This window comes from Nilaparvata lugens, chromosome 11 (genome assembly GCF_014356525.2).
Source record: "Nilaparvata lugens isolate BPH chromosome 11, ASM1435652v1, whole genome shotgun sequence".
Lineage (NCBI taxonomy): Eukaryota > Metazoa > Arthropoda > Insecta > Hemiptera > Delphacidae > Nilaparvata > Nilaparvata lugens.
This window is the reverse complement of record NC_052514.1, coordinates 11,679,402-11,696,799: the sequence shown is the minus strand read 5'-3', so window position 1 is coordinate 11,696,799 and position 17,398 is coordinate 11,679,402.

Genomic DNA, 17,398 nt, shown 5'->3' with positions numbered 1-17,398 from the left:
ATATAATTTAAAGTGGGTTGTATATCTAATCATTAAAATTATATATGCCTATTAAAAAATCACTCAATGCTACGTTTAAACAACTTCTTTGTTTTATTTGTATAAAATGTTATAATATTCAAATTTGTATTGTAATTGTTTTTGATGAATAAACATTGATTTGATTCTAAGCCCATCCAATTCTCATAGGAATATTATAATGGATATTGTAATATTAAAAAAATCTCAACTTGAATTACAAGCTTTTGCATTTTTTTATACTTTTAATTGAATAGCGGATTGCTGAAGTCCAAACTACCCAAGAACTTTCATCTAGAACAGTATTATAAACTCTGTAGGCTCTATTATTCTGTACTATTTATTTTATTCTGTAGCCTACTTCTCATCTAACAGTGAATTTTTTTTGAAATTCAAAAACTGTCTTCCAGTAATCCAAATATTTATTTCCTCCTCAAATTACAAAAGTAGAAATAAAATAGTATCTTGGAAATTATACTGATCATGTATTCAGTAGTGTGATTAGATAATCGAAGTGTAACTAACAAGGTAAAAACATTATAAACTTCAATAATAAATAATAAAAATAAAAATAAACTATTATGAAAAAAAGTAAAAATAAAAAGCTAATTAAGATTGCTAGATCTACAATTATTATATATAATAATCATGGCTGCAGCTCAACGTACTAATGTGAAATTGTATTATTCTCATTGAATTTGTGGAATCAATTGAAATAACATCAATTTCTTTCAGTCATTGATACAAAATCTAAAAAGAAATAGGCTACCTACTTCGTAAATTCTCTAGTAGTTCTATTGTGATCGAGAAATAAATTGATTGATGAAGTATTTTCTCATTTTTTGTCAATGTGTTCTTATCGTAGACAGTTATTGCCAGAATAATATATTGAATGCAACTGTGTTATTCTTTAAAATTAGCTTTTTGGTGACGGTTACTCTCATACTCTCATTTAGCCGAAATTTGAGAATCCAAGTACTGTACCCTTTTTTGAAAACTTTTATTCACAACAAATTTGAACATATAAATGCTGTTTTCAAGTGCGTGAATGGGATAAAAAATAACATTGAAAATGAGAATATGTCATTCTTGAATGATCATCATGTGAATTGACAAAAACGGTAGCTCAACTCGTGAAGATATTCAACATTTCAACATCAGAAAAATGGGATTTTCAATAAATTGTTGAATTATTATTGCCGTAAACGAGAATCTAAATTAAATACTGTAATTCACCCCGAAAACTTCTGCCACTGCAAATATTAATAACAGTCAAATAATGCCCACATTGATAGATTTTGTGATAAATTGATATAATTTTGTTTCCTATAAACTGTTCGATAATGTACCGTGTAGTCTACATATGGAACACACAATCTAAAAAATCTTTCAAGTCTTCAGGGTGAAAAACAGCATTTAATTTGAATTCTCGTTTAATAATAATTATCAATTCATTAGCATTTGAATAATTGGAATAACTCAGTAATTTCCATCTGCAGAAATTAATTGCATAATAGGTGCAAATCAAAAACCACACTCATTTTTTTAAAACAATTTTTAAAGTGATTTTTATAAATCGATATCTGTTTCCTAAAAACTGTTCGAAAATGTACATAAATGAAACACACAATCTAATAAAGCTTTCAATTAATGTAAATTAAAAATTCGATTCTACTATGTTCGATTACATTTTATAGTGAAATTACATAATTATTGTCTTATTTTTTAGTGGAAATGTATTTCACATCCTTTCAATACAATCACTCTGGTGCCCTTGATAATTGTGTGCATTCACTTTACAATAATTACTTCAATAATATCATAATGTTTGAAAGTTTTCCACTTACAATGACTTTCTGGTACTTATCCACAATAAAATGATCAAATGGACGGTTGTAGTGAGAAAGCGATACATTTTAAAAATTCCATCTGCAACATTATCAATAGGAACATTTTAAACTATTTGAAGATTCTTGGCAATGATATGAAAAAGGGAATGCTGAAGAAATATTCTTCGATTTATTCATTGATACAATCACAAAATAATATAGATTATTCCAGCATGATTTATTTGCAAACTTAATTCAAAAACCTTATTCGCATCATCACTTGGTTTAATTAGTTCAATAGTTAAATTAATTTATTATTTTGATATTATAGTTTAATATCATATAATTGATTATGCATGTGATTCTATCAATAAATAAATTAGAGAATTTTTCTTCAGCATTACATTTTTAATATCATTACCAATAGAATTTTCAAATAGTTTGAAATATTCCTATTGATAATATAAGTTGCAGATGGATTTTTTGAATTTTATCGCTTTCTCACTACAACCGCCTATTTGATAATTCTATTGTGAATAAGCATCAGAAATGTTATTGTACGTGAAAAACTATCAAACATCATATTATTGAAGTAATTATTGTCAAGTGAATGCACACAATTATCAAGGGCACCAGAGTGATTGTATTGAAAGGATATGAAATACATTTCTACTACAAAATAAAACAATAAATATGTTTAAAAATGAATGTCTGATTGTGTGTTTGTTCCCCATGGACATTAAAACTACTTGACAGAACGGCATGAAACTTTGTGAATAGGTTGTGTGAATATTGGGGATGGTTTCTGACCAGAAATTTTAATAGGGGGGCTAATAATAATTATTTATCAATCTATTTTACAGACCTATGTTTTCGAGATTTATAATAATTTATAGTATTTTGACTGTGCCGGGCACTCTCTTTAATTCAGGCCTTTTCCCAAGTTATAATAGTAAATTTAATACGCAGTAGACTAGAGCCATTATTGTAAGTGAGTTAGCGAAATAAATTATTTTCTCTCTCTATTATGAACGGCCATGACTTCGAGTTTCCCATGATAGATATTTAAAAATTGTGGCTCCGAGTCGTCGAGGAATGTAGATTATGGAATTATCTCTAAAACTTAGCCTTCTTGTCGCGACATAAAATGCGATAAGTTGGAAAACAGCAAGCATTGAAATTATAACAAACTACCGATTTTGCAGTTACTATTTGGTCCAAAGGCTGTAGAAGCCACGCGACGATTGGTCAAATTGATTCCATTCGCCCAATAGGAGACCTGTTTCTAAATACAGTAGTGGGGCGATTCCCCAGCCGACAGACCAGATTACGTTTCGGAGGACACTTTGCTAGGAGCACTACGAGAGTAAAGATGTAGTCATTATGTTTCGCCCTTTTTGGGCAAGTTTATAAGTTTATATCATTTTTAGTTAATGTAGGAGCTAGTTTTATTTTTATTAAATTTTCTAGTAGTGCCATGTCCTGAAAAGTTTAATTGTGTTTCTTCATCATGTACGAATAATTGTTTCTTCAAATACCGCTAAGGTACGTAAAATAAGGTTAAAATATAATTTAGGAATTTTCAATCAATTTTGAAACTTCCATAAGAGTATTGAATTAATTAAGCCTGTTATTTTCAAGTTAATAATATTGATTGAGAATAATCCTTTTGATTTTATTAGTGATGGAAGATACTTTAAATTTTTTTCTACAGAAGTATGGAAAGTTTTCAGTTACGTTACATTTGAGTTATTGTTTCTGGAGATATATTATCGTAGAGTATTGCTGCAAGTCAGGAAGATAGCCTTTAAATTGGAATGAAACTTTTAAGAATTGTTCATATTGAGTTTATGACATTTTTTAATTTATATTTTTCAGACTCTGTTTTCTTATGTCATTAAGGCTTTTGAATGATTTAGTAAATTTTTTATGATAGAAATCTTAATAGATGAAGAAGAAAGTTTTTCTTCTCCAGGAAATTAATATTAATGAATGTTCAAATTTCAATATTTTTTTCTTTTATTGTGTTATAAAGTGTCTTGTTTTATTAGGTGATAAATTCATAATTTCAGTTGATACTAGTTTTTGGACTTGTATTTGTAGGTAAATCAAATCATAAACTCTGGAATGTTCATTTTTAATTAAGGTTCTGAGCAGTTTGGGCAAATGCCCGTTATTACACTTGGATTGCGTCCTAAAGTTCATAATTAATAATAAAAAAATGTTGGCTAGCACACAAGTTTCCAACAATACTAGCCGAGCTACTATATGAAAAATTATATTGTTTTGCAAACCAAACGAAAAATATCATAAAAGTTAACATCATAATTAATGAAGTATTCATTTTTCTAAAAGCATTATATTAATTTATTACGAGTGTTTTCATAAAGTTGCATTGTAGATTAATGACACTCTGGCAAGTAAATTTGTTTTAAATCTGTTAAATTTTGAGAAGGAAATCAGAACGTCAAGATAAAATCTAAATTAAATAACAGAATAAACTCCTGTTTTAGCTTTTGATGAATTGTAGGAAGAGTTAGAAATTAATGCTGTAATACATTTATTTACAGCGGTTCATGTGTGCCCAAACCAACTTCTTGTACTACCACCCCTTTGGTTCCGCAACTTTATGTAAAACCGCTTCAAGACACCCGTTCAGACGACAGGTCTAGGGACGTAAGAGGACGTCGCCGTCAAGCCAAATTCAACCGGTAAAAGCTCACCGCCAAAAAAAGGTACTGTAACCCCGACGATAAAGCAACGTACAAACCAACGAAAGTGCAGTGTAGTGAAACAAAGGTTCATTCGAGAATGTCAATAAAAGGTGGGGATTCAAAATTATTATGAAAGGGTTATATGGGTTACTATCGACGAAAATTGGGTTCAACGGGTTTTTTTCTTTCTTGAGTATTTCATGTTGAATGATTGGTTACTTTATGACTGATCTGTTTGGTTTTGTGACGTATTGCTATCTAAACGGGGATAGTAATGCGCCCCGAATCAGATGAAGAATGTCAACAAAGTAACATGATATTGTTGTTTCTGTTGTTCGATTTTAGCTGCCAGTGTTTATTGAAACTGTTTGTATTTTTCTATTATTTCAAATTGTAGTGTTATTCTATAGTATAAACCTATTAAATCAGGCATGGCAAGATTAATTGAAGTTTTCTTGACTCTAGCCCGTTCACCTGCATGAATTAGGTATAGACTCAGGTATTTTCTAGATGTGTCTGCCTATTTCTAAATTCTATTGAAACTTATGAGAATTGAATTTCACACTGTTTGAGAATCAAACTTTAGAGTTTTTATAAAAAATATGTCAGTGAAAATGATAAGAAAGATGACAATGAATGATTATTATTATCACAAATTCTCAAAATACTTTGGAATCAATCGTTTCTGTATGTCATAAGCAGTGCTAGAAAAAGTGGAAATCTCAAATTGAGACATTGAGAATCTACAATATTAATGATTGATTTTTGAATTCAATAATGAATAATTCATCACAATTATTGTAATTCCTCCAAGATTCTTGATTCAATAATGAAATGATTCATGATTAATTTGAAATGATTCATGATTAATTTGCATTATTTGATATTTGTAGTCAAGCGTTTTATATTCCTTTCAAAATAAACTAATACTAGTATTCTAATATTATTCTATTACTCAGCCCAATATTGTTATTATTCAGTATTACTATTCCAGCCCTCATAAGATTGGGCTGATAATGAGAGATTAAATAATGAGCGAAAATCTGTGGTTTTGACAATTTCTTAGTTTTTTTATTTGATATGAATAATTACCACAATATCAACTTCTCAACTACACAAGAAATAAGAGAGATTTGTTAATAAATCACTAATTTGAAGTTGAATAGGAATGAGAAGACAATGGTTATCTGTGCTAGAATTTGAAAACAGAAAAATAAATGAAATATTGGGAAAGAAATTGTTGTGATAGACCTGTAAATAAATTATCCTTATCAATTTCTTATGATTTTTGAGAGGCTTTAATTCTTTATTATGCAGAGTATAGTAGAAACTTTTTGACTCAGTAAGCTGTATGTTATTACAATATCAACATAGCCCATACTCAAGGCTGAAAGTGGGTAGGCTACTTTATTGTTTCAAAAAGTTGAACTCTAGTCAACTGAGCTGCAGTAGGCTACAGTTTCCAAAAATGTGGTATGAGTAGCTCCAATGCTGTGAAACAGTTTATAAAAGTCTACACATTTTTATTGCTATGTCAAAATATTATAAGCTGAGTCCATGCAAGGGAGGAAGATAATAATAGATCTGAGGTTTGAGTGAAAAGTTGTGTTTTGAAATGAACATAAAAATGCATTGTTCGCGTGGCTGTTGTCTCGTTTGAGACATTAAGGAAGACTACTTCAGTGGAGCTATTTACAAGTAAACGAGCCCGTGTACAACTCTAAATCAAAACAAGGCTCCATTCAAAGTTTGTTAATGAAAATAGCAGGCAGCGGCTTCTGCATGCGGCCACCAAACAAGCTAGCTGAATCCATTATAGGGAAACTTTGCAACCGAGAAAAATTTAGCAAACTTCAGCATTTTCTTCTCATCATCGCGATAAGAAAAGCTATTATTTTAGGGCTGGAGTATGAATTTCCATTATTCTACCATAGCCTCAGACATGAACGACAAAAATTATAATAACGCTGTTTCATCCCTGCAAACTTTTGTTCAAAGCGATAATAATTTACAGCACTACAAGAGAAGCTTCGTTATCACTGCAAGATATTATTTATTTGCAGAGTCTCTATGAGTTATTCAGCCGGAATAATTACATGTTGGGGTTCAGACTTCTTTGATAAGAAGAGGAATATTCCTTAGTTGGTGGGGAAGTTTATATAAATATTCAGTATTTACTACTTTCTTTGTTATATTCCATAGTATTAACATAGAGAAACAATAGCGTAAGTAGATATCCCATGGTATAGGGAATTTATGTCGCAACTTTTACTGTTATCTCAAGCCGATTACTGTCGATTATGCCAATTTTTACTGGTTTGTTGGGGGGAGAGTGTATGAACGGCACAATTTGAGAGACTACCAGCGTCACACAGCTGCATGGGAAAGAACTACGTGAACTATCGGCTTGGGATAACAGTTAAAGTTGCGACATGAACGCCTTATACCATGGGATACCTACTTATGCTATCGTTTCTCTATGGTATTACATACATTTAGTATTAACATTCAATATACATTTAGTATTCAGAGTACTCCTTAGATTTCAATGTGTGATTCAGATTTGAGCATGAGCATGTATTTTCAGCTCTCTCCCAGTCATAATTATTTATTTATTTACAATTTATCTCTTTGGAGACAACAGGTCGAACGAAACCCACAACTGTCTCCTCAACTTCGATCATAATAATTGTGTGCCTGAGAAGATAATTTTGAATAAAATTTAGAATTTAGAAATAGGCCGACACATCTAGAAAATACCTGAGTCTATACCTAATTCATGCAGGTGAACGGGCTAGAGTCAAGAAAACTTCAATTAATCTTGCCATGCCTGATTTAATAGGTTTATACTATAGAATAACACTACAATTTGAAATAATGAAAAATACAACAGTTTCAATAAACACTGGCAGCTAAAATCGAACAACAGAAACAACAATATCATGTTACTTTGTTGACATTCTTCATCTGATTCGGGGGCGCATTACTATCCCCGTTTAGATAGCAATACGTCACAAAACCAAACAAGATCAGTCATAAAGTAACCAATCAATTTCAACATGAAATTACTCAAGAAAGAAAAAAACCCGTGAAACCCAAATTTCGTCGATAGAACCATATAACCCATTCATAATAATTTGAATCCCCACCTTTTATTGACATTCTCGAATGAACCTTTGTTTCACTACACTGCAACTTCGTTGGTTTGTACGTTGCTTTATCGTCGGGGTTACAGTACCTGTTTTGGCGGTGAGCTTTTACGGTTGAATTTGGCTTGACGGCGACGTCCTCTTACGTCCCTAGACCTGTCGTCTGAACGGGTGTCTTGAAGCGGTTTTACATAAAGTTGCGGAAGTGTAGTGTTAGTTTTATAGTATAAACCTATTAAATCAGGCATGGCAAGATTAATTGAAGTTCTTGACTCTAGCCCGTTCACCTGCATGAATTAGGTATAGACTCAGGTATTTTCTAGATGTGTCTGCCTATTTCTAAATTCTAAATTTTATTCAAAATTATCTTCTTTATCATCTTTTAAAAGGTAAAGGCATAACTAAAACACTGTACAACAAAGATTATACGATTAAGAAAAAAAACTAATTTAAGAAAATAATAAAAACATTCAAATAGAAAATTTCTCTCGAATTTAAGTCAGTGAAAAGAATACAATAAGGAAAAAGAGAATAGTGAAAACAGTAGAAAAGTCAGTTCAAAATCCATAGACCATTTCGTTAGAAGTAGGAAAGAAGAAAGAGAGGATTAAATGAAGGAAGGAAGGAAGAAAGAGAGAAACCGAGAGAAAAAGAGAGTAAGAGAGAAAGACAGAGAGAAAGATAGAAAGAGAGGAAGACAGAAAGAAGGATAGAAAGAGAGAAGAGTGGAAGAGAGAAAGAGAGAAAGAGCAAAGGAGAGAAAGAGATAGATAGCGATTGGGAGAGAAAGAGAGAACGTGATAGAGAGAAAGAGAGAAGGAGAGAAATAGAGAAAGAGATAGTTAGCGAGTGGAATAGATAGAGAGAACATGCTCAATAGTATCGAGAGAGATAGAAAAGGAAAGAAAAGAGAACATTCCATAAAAAATATAGAGAGTATCTGAAATGGAACAGAGTTGAAGCTTCAGCAGATGTACATCACTTTTTGTAGCTTATTAGTCGAAATTTGTAACAATTTTCAAGATGAATAGCTTTGAAAATAGCATAATTTCAGGTTATAACTATTGAAGGCCTTCAAAGGCCAGGCGCCTTCTGGCATTAATTTCAGCGCAATTTACCTGTCAGTTTCCATCAGATGTAGATTTTGAGTAGTTTTACTGTTACTTGGAAGAGGGCATATGGGTCTACCACTCAGCCCTATGGCGAAAACCAATCGAGGAAAAGATCATCCCTTCACAGAACACTGGACCCTTTTCCATTCTTCAGCAAAAGATGAAAGGGTAACACGACAGGTGGCTGCGTGCTTTGAGGGATGATAATTCAGAAAAAATTGGAGACTTAACCCTCAATCATGAGACTGTTACCATCACGCTCAATTTATTTATTAAGGATTCAGTTCTGAGCATATGTTGAAGAATGGCACGCACCTCTGTGAAGACAAGAAACATGGGTTTTGGGAGAGATTTTTCAGGAAAATATGTTATGGCTCGTGGCGATAAGGAGATTGATATGTGGAAAATGATCATGCTGCTGTCGAAAGTGAGTTATTCATCTAAAATCGACTCATATTATATAAATTTCACAACTGATTGATAGATAAATTCTATTGATATTGATCATACATTAAACAATTATATTGTTTTCTGAATTGTAGAGGTTCAGTTGCTGAACCTGGAAATACCAATGGAAAAGAATAATAATAATTTATTAGTTTGAGGAACTCCAACAACAACAAACTTATTAGTTCAGCTGAAGATGTGGTAGGTTTTACCATGAAACCTGGTACTGAATTATGATTATCAATTTTCGAATAATAAAAAAAGTGGTATTGACAATATCAAGTCTTATTCTTTCAATTATGGAGAAATACCACAACATCTCATACCATAAAATCAAATTAATAATAATTCAATCTGAAAAATATTTATTTTAAAATTTATTCTTATGTTGTAATTTTATTTTGAAAAGTAATCCACCATAATGAACTCAACATTATTATCTAGGGAGAGCACCTTTCCAGATACAAAGTTTGATGATTCTATAACAGTGATGAGACTGTATTAACTTATTAATCCTGTTCTATTCAGTAAGCAATAATTTTTGTTTGTATGATTGATCTAAAAAACATTTTTTATTGAATAAGTATTATGGATATCTCTCAAAAATAATATATCTTCTAATTCCCGTAGCGATGCACAAGCGCCCTGCTAGTATTCATAGTCATTCAATCTCAGCTGTTTTCATGCATGAAATCAAGCCGGTAAACAGCTGTTACCAGAACAAATAAACATATGATTCTTATTACAGCATACTCTACTGTAATGATACCATATATGATGTTTTCTTTACTGTAATGAAACCATATGTTTTCTTTACAGTCGAGTATGTTTCATAGTTCCGAAATAGGGACAGCAAAACTGCTACAAAAAAAAAACACCCTCAGTGCTTCAGGTGGAAGTATTGTCAACTTCCACAAATTTCCTGATTCGGAATTTGTAAACCAGGTTATGTTTATAGAAAGCATGTAGTAACTTCAGCACAAGCAGGTAATGTTTTCTATTCCTCAATTAATTATTCTTCTTTGGATTATTATGACTAGAAATAGTGTACGTTGCTTAGACCTGAATGTCTTTTGCAGTGCTCGAATGAAATTTTAGTCTCGGCTAACGCTTCGACTGGAAACATCATTATCGCCTGCAATTGGACCCTTCCCGTCCTTGTGACGTAAGATACTATTTCACACGTTATAAGATTTTTGTAATTGCAACAAAATCGGAAGAAACTTCTCATCTCCTCTCACTACCCAGTTATCTCACTAATCACTTCTTATCTCTGTTACCCTTCACTTACAACATTTCCCCTCAGTCTCTCATTGCACCCTCTCATATTTGTTCAGTTCTGCATCTGACCGAAACCACGGATTGTCTGTCAGTTTAATAAACACGCGAAAATGATCAAAGGCTCAAAGCAGAGGAGAGAGACAAAGATGGATAGAGAAAGGGTGAGTGAGTGAGATGGAGATTGTGGTGCCCTCCATTACACAATAACAGCCTTTCAAACGTATACAACCGACTTGAGCATCTCTAGCTACGGTTTTGAATTAAATCACTTGGAATCTCCCCTTTATTCGCCCTTCAACAAAGAGGAATTAACGTTGCTGTTGCAGGCTTGATGAAAAACCATGCATGCACTGAATGACAAGATAATGTGACAACTTCAACACTGTATCATTTTGTGAGTGTGTTTTTGTTGAAAACACTAACGAAGATAATCCCTCAACAAAACTGTATCAAGCGGGAAATTTCTGATTGATATATCAAACAAATGAAAGGCTCTTTGTTCGTTCACTGGCATAAACACTGAGTTAGAATCAGGTCTCTATCAAATTCACTAGTTACTTCATAACTTTTTGTTTCAGAGGATGCGTTTCCTCTACATATTATTCCTTATTATTATAGGTATCCTATCCTATTATATTAAGCGAGCAATTCCTGTATTTATTTTATAATTTATTTATCTGATTATTTTTATATCTGGTTATTTATGTCCGACGGATCTTGAAAACGGCACAAACGATTCTTACGAAATTTGGAACATAGTAGGTTTATGATAAAAAAATTCGATTGCACTAGGTTTCATCCCTGGGACAACTCGCTGAAAGACATGAAAAGGATAATAATAATTACTCATCCTTGGGGAAACAGATGATAATTTCGTCGTCTGTCGATAACAGAAGATGCGTGTATGAGAGAGAAACCGAATTATTTCTAGCTGTGTAATCAATCAGCTTATCTCACGAGAAATATAAATCTAGAAATTTTAATCGATTTGATCAAAATAATCTGATTTGTTGACATGACATGGTATATCATTCTAAATTAGAGAATATCATAATATTCAAAGTTGATCATTAAGTCACAGTTTCAAGTAATTAGTGAGTGTTATTTTGTTATTCAATTTGGTTTGTAGACAATCAAAACTATTAGAACTTTTCTTTTTTCAAATGTTTGGACTGAAAATTTGACCTGAATTCAAGTGCATGGAGCATAACGTACTTGTTTGACTATTTATAGTGTATAAATCAAAAATCGGGGAAGAAACAGTTTTGGGCTGTGCCTGTTAGTCCTTCCCCAATCATTTTGAAGAATTGTGTTCTGTTTATCAATAGTTTATGGATAAATAAATAACGAGCGAAGCTCGGTGCCCCGATATTAGGTATTATCAGATATTTAGATTTATGCGTTTGGTTTTTCTTGGACATATTAATTATTCCAAAGATCTCCAATACCAGAGGATAAGAAGTTTTTGCGTTGTTCCATCACTGTACTGTACTAAAATTAATATTATCACTTACGTATTCAAATTGCTATACTGGGTTGTTTCTCAACTTCTTTGATTTCTCACTTCCTCCAATTCCGCCTGAAACTACTCTTCTGCTGTTCACTATCTCCAAATATTTTCTAGATCATAGGTAGGCTACTTTTTTCTCCTCATTCTGAAATTACTGTTGTTTACACGTTCTGTTTTCATTGAAACATGTTTTATAATATTACAGGGATTATTCCCTCCTTGTTTTCAAAGAGACTCATGAGAACTTGCTCTTCATAATTCATCTCAATCTCATTATAATGTTAAACAAAAATGTATTTTTTGAAGACTTAATGAATAAGATGTACGTTTTCTTTTGTGAAGACAATAGTTATTTGTGCAACTAGTGCGCAAAGTGACAGTTTGCTGCACCGAAAGAAACGTTTACGCCCGAGACGTTGGCGAGGGTGGAATGTTTTTTTTGAGTGCAGCAGAGGAACTTTGCGCACGTATTTCACATTAAATTTTTCCTACAGTTACCATTGAATATGAAAAGTGGGTAATTATGGGTAAAATTGCCTGAAATGCATCAAATGTTTTTCTGTGTAATTTTATTATTAATAAATAAAATTGAATAATGTAGTAGTGTTTGAATGGCGGGGCGGCTGTGTGCTGTGTGGGTGGTGGCTGTCCTCGAACTCGCGGTGTCCTTGATATTATTATAACAACACTATACCACAGTTACCAACTTAATTTTTGTTTTCGTGCACTAATCCTTCATATAACCCACCAACTATTTTGCGTTGCCATGTTGCAAATCTGGAGTGCAGAAAAAATTTTTCCCGCACTAGAACGGAAAAGTGATTCTTTGCATTCTGTAATCAGTGCAGCAATGGCCACTTTTCAACGTAACTGTAGGAAAAAAATATTTGTTTGGTGTTCGCAGTTGAATTTCCTAGCAGGACTTCGTCATCTGTCATCTTCTTATAATATCATTATGATTTTTTGGATGAACACTTCCATTTTCATCCATATTCTTTAACCCTCTTCTCATACTCTTGAAAAACTATCATACTAATAACTCCTTAACAAATTCAATCTCGAAATATGCATAGCAATACTAAATAGTGTAGAGTCTGAGTTCATGCGTTTTCTAGCATGAATTTAACGGAGATTCTAAGCAACTCTCATCTCATAAATCTTCAGCCTATGAGGCTAAGACTATGTGGGCACTATACACAGAATATAATTCATTGTACAGTAGAGCTAACCAAGTTTTAATGGAGATAAAAATGAACCACACTTGAAATTTCTGGCATTTAGCGTGTTATCACGTTTGCTGATAAACTGTATGGCTGTATCCCATGACGTCAAGTATCATGACTAATCCTTTCCTGGAATTTCCCTGGCCACTTTGAATTTTCCGGCTCGATTTGAATTTTCCCGCGCCCAGTTGACATCAGCCAGATCCTCGTTTATTGTCGGTGGCCTAATGCGGAAGGATTATTCCCGTTTCCGGTCCCAGGACGCCGATATCCGGAATTAAACTACATCCTCCAGCTGTCACTGCGATGGCGTTTCTAACGGCGGTCTATGTTTTACATCCACTACCTCCGTGAACAAAGCTGTAATGTATTCGTGTGACGTCAGCACAGGTAGGGCTTCTACCAATACCTACTTTTACTCCAGGCAATACCTACTATAACTTATAATTATTATAAGTAGTAGTGGGTATTGCTCCTACACCATCAAAAACACTAGCTGATATGGATCACCTGAAATCAACGAATTTTTATTCGTGTAGGAGCCCTACCTGTGCTGACGTCACACGAATGCACTACGACTTTGTTTAGAGGTAGTGCTACATCCCTGTATGAGTAGGGTACTTTACGGAATGGTTTGTTTTCTAGGAAGTTTGTAGATCGTTCAATTCTGTTAAACCAACAAAAAAGGAATTTAAAATTTAAGTTTCCATTCAGAACTAGCAGGTAACCGTGCTCCGCAAGGGTGTGATTAAAAACTTGACAAACTGAAAATATGACTTAATGGAATCTTCAAGAATTTAAAATAGGCCTCGGTAAATCAAGAAACCATATATATAGGAAATTTCAAGTTAATCAGTCCAGTAGTTCGAACGTGATGATGCGTCATTCGTGAATTTCCTATCCTGTACGTTTATAAGCCAACTCTTTCCTTCATTCTATCATAGATAAAACATACTGTATTATACAAATAAACATAATATATTTTATTGAAAATTTATAATACAAATTTGAAAATAGAACCTTTGACATACACAGCAAAAACCATTTGTAACCGCTAAAATCCAAATATATGTCTAATGTGAAAGTAAGGTGGAATAAACTGAACAGTGAATACGAGTAAAGGCAGAAACACACAAACTGTACCGTATATGAATATAATATATCTAATGTATTATCTATATACATTAGTCAGAAAATACACTAAGTTATATTAGTAAAATATACTGCACATTTCTATATACAATACCTACAATAGATGAAAAAGAAAGAAAAAGATAAGGAAATGATTTCTTTGGAAAAGAGAAGTAGAGTGAAACACGAGTGTAAAAAATTTAGAGAAAGAGGAAGAAAAAACCATGATCAATTACTTATCACAGTACACTACAGTACAGTAAATTTAAAACCGGAAGGGTTGAGAATGCCCAACTAAAATAATTGAGAGTTAAGATTTTTAATTCAGACCAGATAACAATGTATAGAAGTTCAGACTTGTATGAAAAAGACTAAGAAATTGTCAAAAAACCACAGATTTATTAATACTTAGAAAGACCGGTTTCGGTTATTACACCATTGTCAATCTCTGATAAACTCATTTATAACAGTTATTGTAACAGTTTACCAGAGATTGACAATGGTGTAGTAACCGAAACCGGTCTTTCTAAGTATCAATAAATCTGTGTTTTTTTTACAATTTCTTAGTCTTTTTCATTCAATATGAATAATTACCACAATACCAACTTCTCAACTACACAAAAAAGAAGTTTAGACTATTAATGAAGGAACTGTTGACGTAATTCTAATTGTATCTTAGATGACAGAGAGTTAATACAATTTATAGGGACAAAGAGGGATTGTAGAAGAAAGAGAACAAGATGAACTATGAGAGTATGAGTGAGAGAGTAAGAGATCATAGGTTATCACCACTCCGTCGCAGTGAACATAATTTGCAACTTCTAATTGGACGGTCTACAAAGCATCAACTTATAACAAGCAAAGCCCGGACTACTGAGTACTGAGGCCCTTTAGACCTACCATGTAACGGCTCATCCTATTGGCTCATGGATCGTGACTGCCTAGAGTAAGCTTCCCCATGAAAAATGACTCACTAATTGGCCACGGCTTGATTCAACAGTTCTTTAGTGCAACTAGTGTATTAATCAATTGCCGTGCAATATGGTTTGTTGCATCTGCAACAAGTTCCTCAGTGAGACTGATGCATCAATCGATTGCACTTGAAAGGGTACGTATTGGAAACATAATTATAACAAAGCTTGAAGGGTTATCATCAATGAGACCAATAAAAAAAACTGAGTCACCTGGATGTTGTAAAGGTTACATAGCCTACTTCATAGTGAAATCCACTTGAAACTGACGGTTTTCCTTGGAGATCGTTGTTCGCTAACAGATGCTGACATTTTAAAGTGAATCTCGCTATGGAAAATACGGTGTCGTTTGTTGTAGGTGATCAGCAGAAATCGTCATCTATCTATATAATATAAAAGCGAAATGGCACTCACTCACTGACTGACTGACTGACACTCACTCACTCACTCACTCACTCACTCACTCCCAGAACTAAAAATCTACCGGACCAAAAACGTTCAAATTTGGTAGGTATGTTCAGTTGGCCCTTTACAGGCGCACTAAGAAATCTTTTGGCGATATTTTAACTCTAAGGGTGGTTTTTGAGGGTTTAAAGTTCGTTTTAGCATGTATATTCTTCTTATTCCAATATCTTGAAATTATAATTGAAATTTCCATACCATATGTTAATATAGAACTATAATCTAGAGAGAGTACCTCTTCGAAACAGTTGTTCTGGTAACTAAATTGAACATTTTGTGAGGTTGGCATTAAGTTGAGTTGACTTTGTTAGGTTGGCACCAAGTTGAAGATTGAAATGCATTTATCCAGGACCTCCTAAATACCAATCTATCCAGTACCTCCTGAATACTTATTTAGGAGGTCCTGATTTATCGCGGAAAATTTGATTGGGTACTGCTACTTCAATCAGAGCTATTCCTGGAAATATAGCAATAAGAAAGGATTTGGAAAAATTTCCAAAGATACGCCCAAAATCTGCGTTTTTTAGCGTAACGAAAATTCTTCGAATTAGAATGTCGCTTATCTTTTGGAAATGTTACTGTTTATAAAATTTGATATAAAAGCCGTTTTTAGATTATATTCATCCCAATTTTTCCCTTTTTCGCTCCTCTTCACTCTTCATTCCTCACGTGTACCCTCTACCAGCCTATTACATGGGAAATTATAGTTGGCTAGGTATTCTCCCTCCTTCCTCTCTTTTCACCATACCTCACCATTGAGCCTTTCTGTGTTTTTTTCTAGAAATTTGTAATTTGAATGAGTTGTTTTGTATTTTGATTCCTTTTGTGTATCTTGTTTTGATTCGAATGAGTTATTATTGATTGACTGATTAATTTTCAAGAGATGATTAAAATAATAATAGAGTAAAGATTGAATCAATCAACTCACAGTTTGTTGTAGGTGATCAGTAGAAATCGTCATCCATACTATAACTAGTAGTTCTGCGAACAGTAGACCTCGCTCATGAATACAACTTTTAATCTAATGAGAAGGGCCAGTACAGTAAGTACAGTATACTGTGAAGATTTCGCCATGTCATCTATTATTTTCTCCATTGAAAGTGCTAGAGACACTGTTTCCAGGGACACCGGACTTATCAAGGAGGTACCTTTATATATATATATCGTCTCCATATTTACAATATAAACATATATTACAACTTTTCTAATAATTAATTTAAGAAATCGGTCAACTGACGGAAAAATGGAATATGCAGTAGGCAATTTAGATGATGAATCGTCTCACAGACGATGGTGAGATGGAAAATGATTCAAAATAAGATGAACATCACGTCTGAACTACTAGCCCTGGTATGAGAGCGTATATAATATTGTATCATACTCTAGTGATCTCGTGATTTATAGTTTTCAATTTTCCCTTCTCATTGGAATCTAACATTTCTCTTTCAGAAGATTAATGTGCAAATCATCTCCAGTCACCTTTTGGGAAGAATTAATATTCACATGAAATTTTCATACAAATTCCAATATAATCTTTGATTTTTCACCACA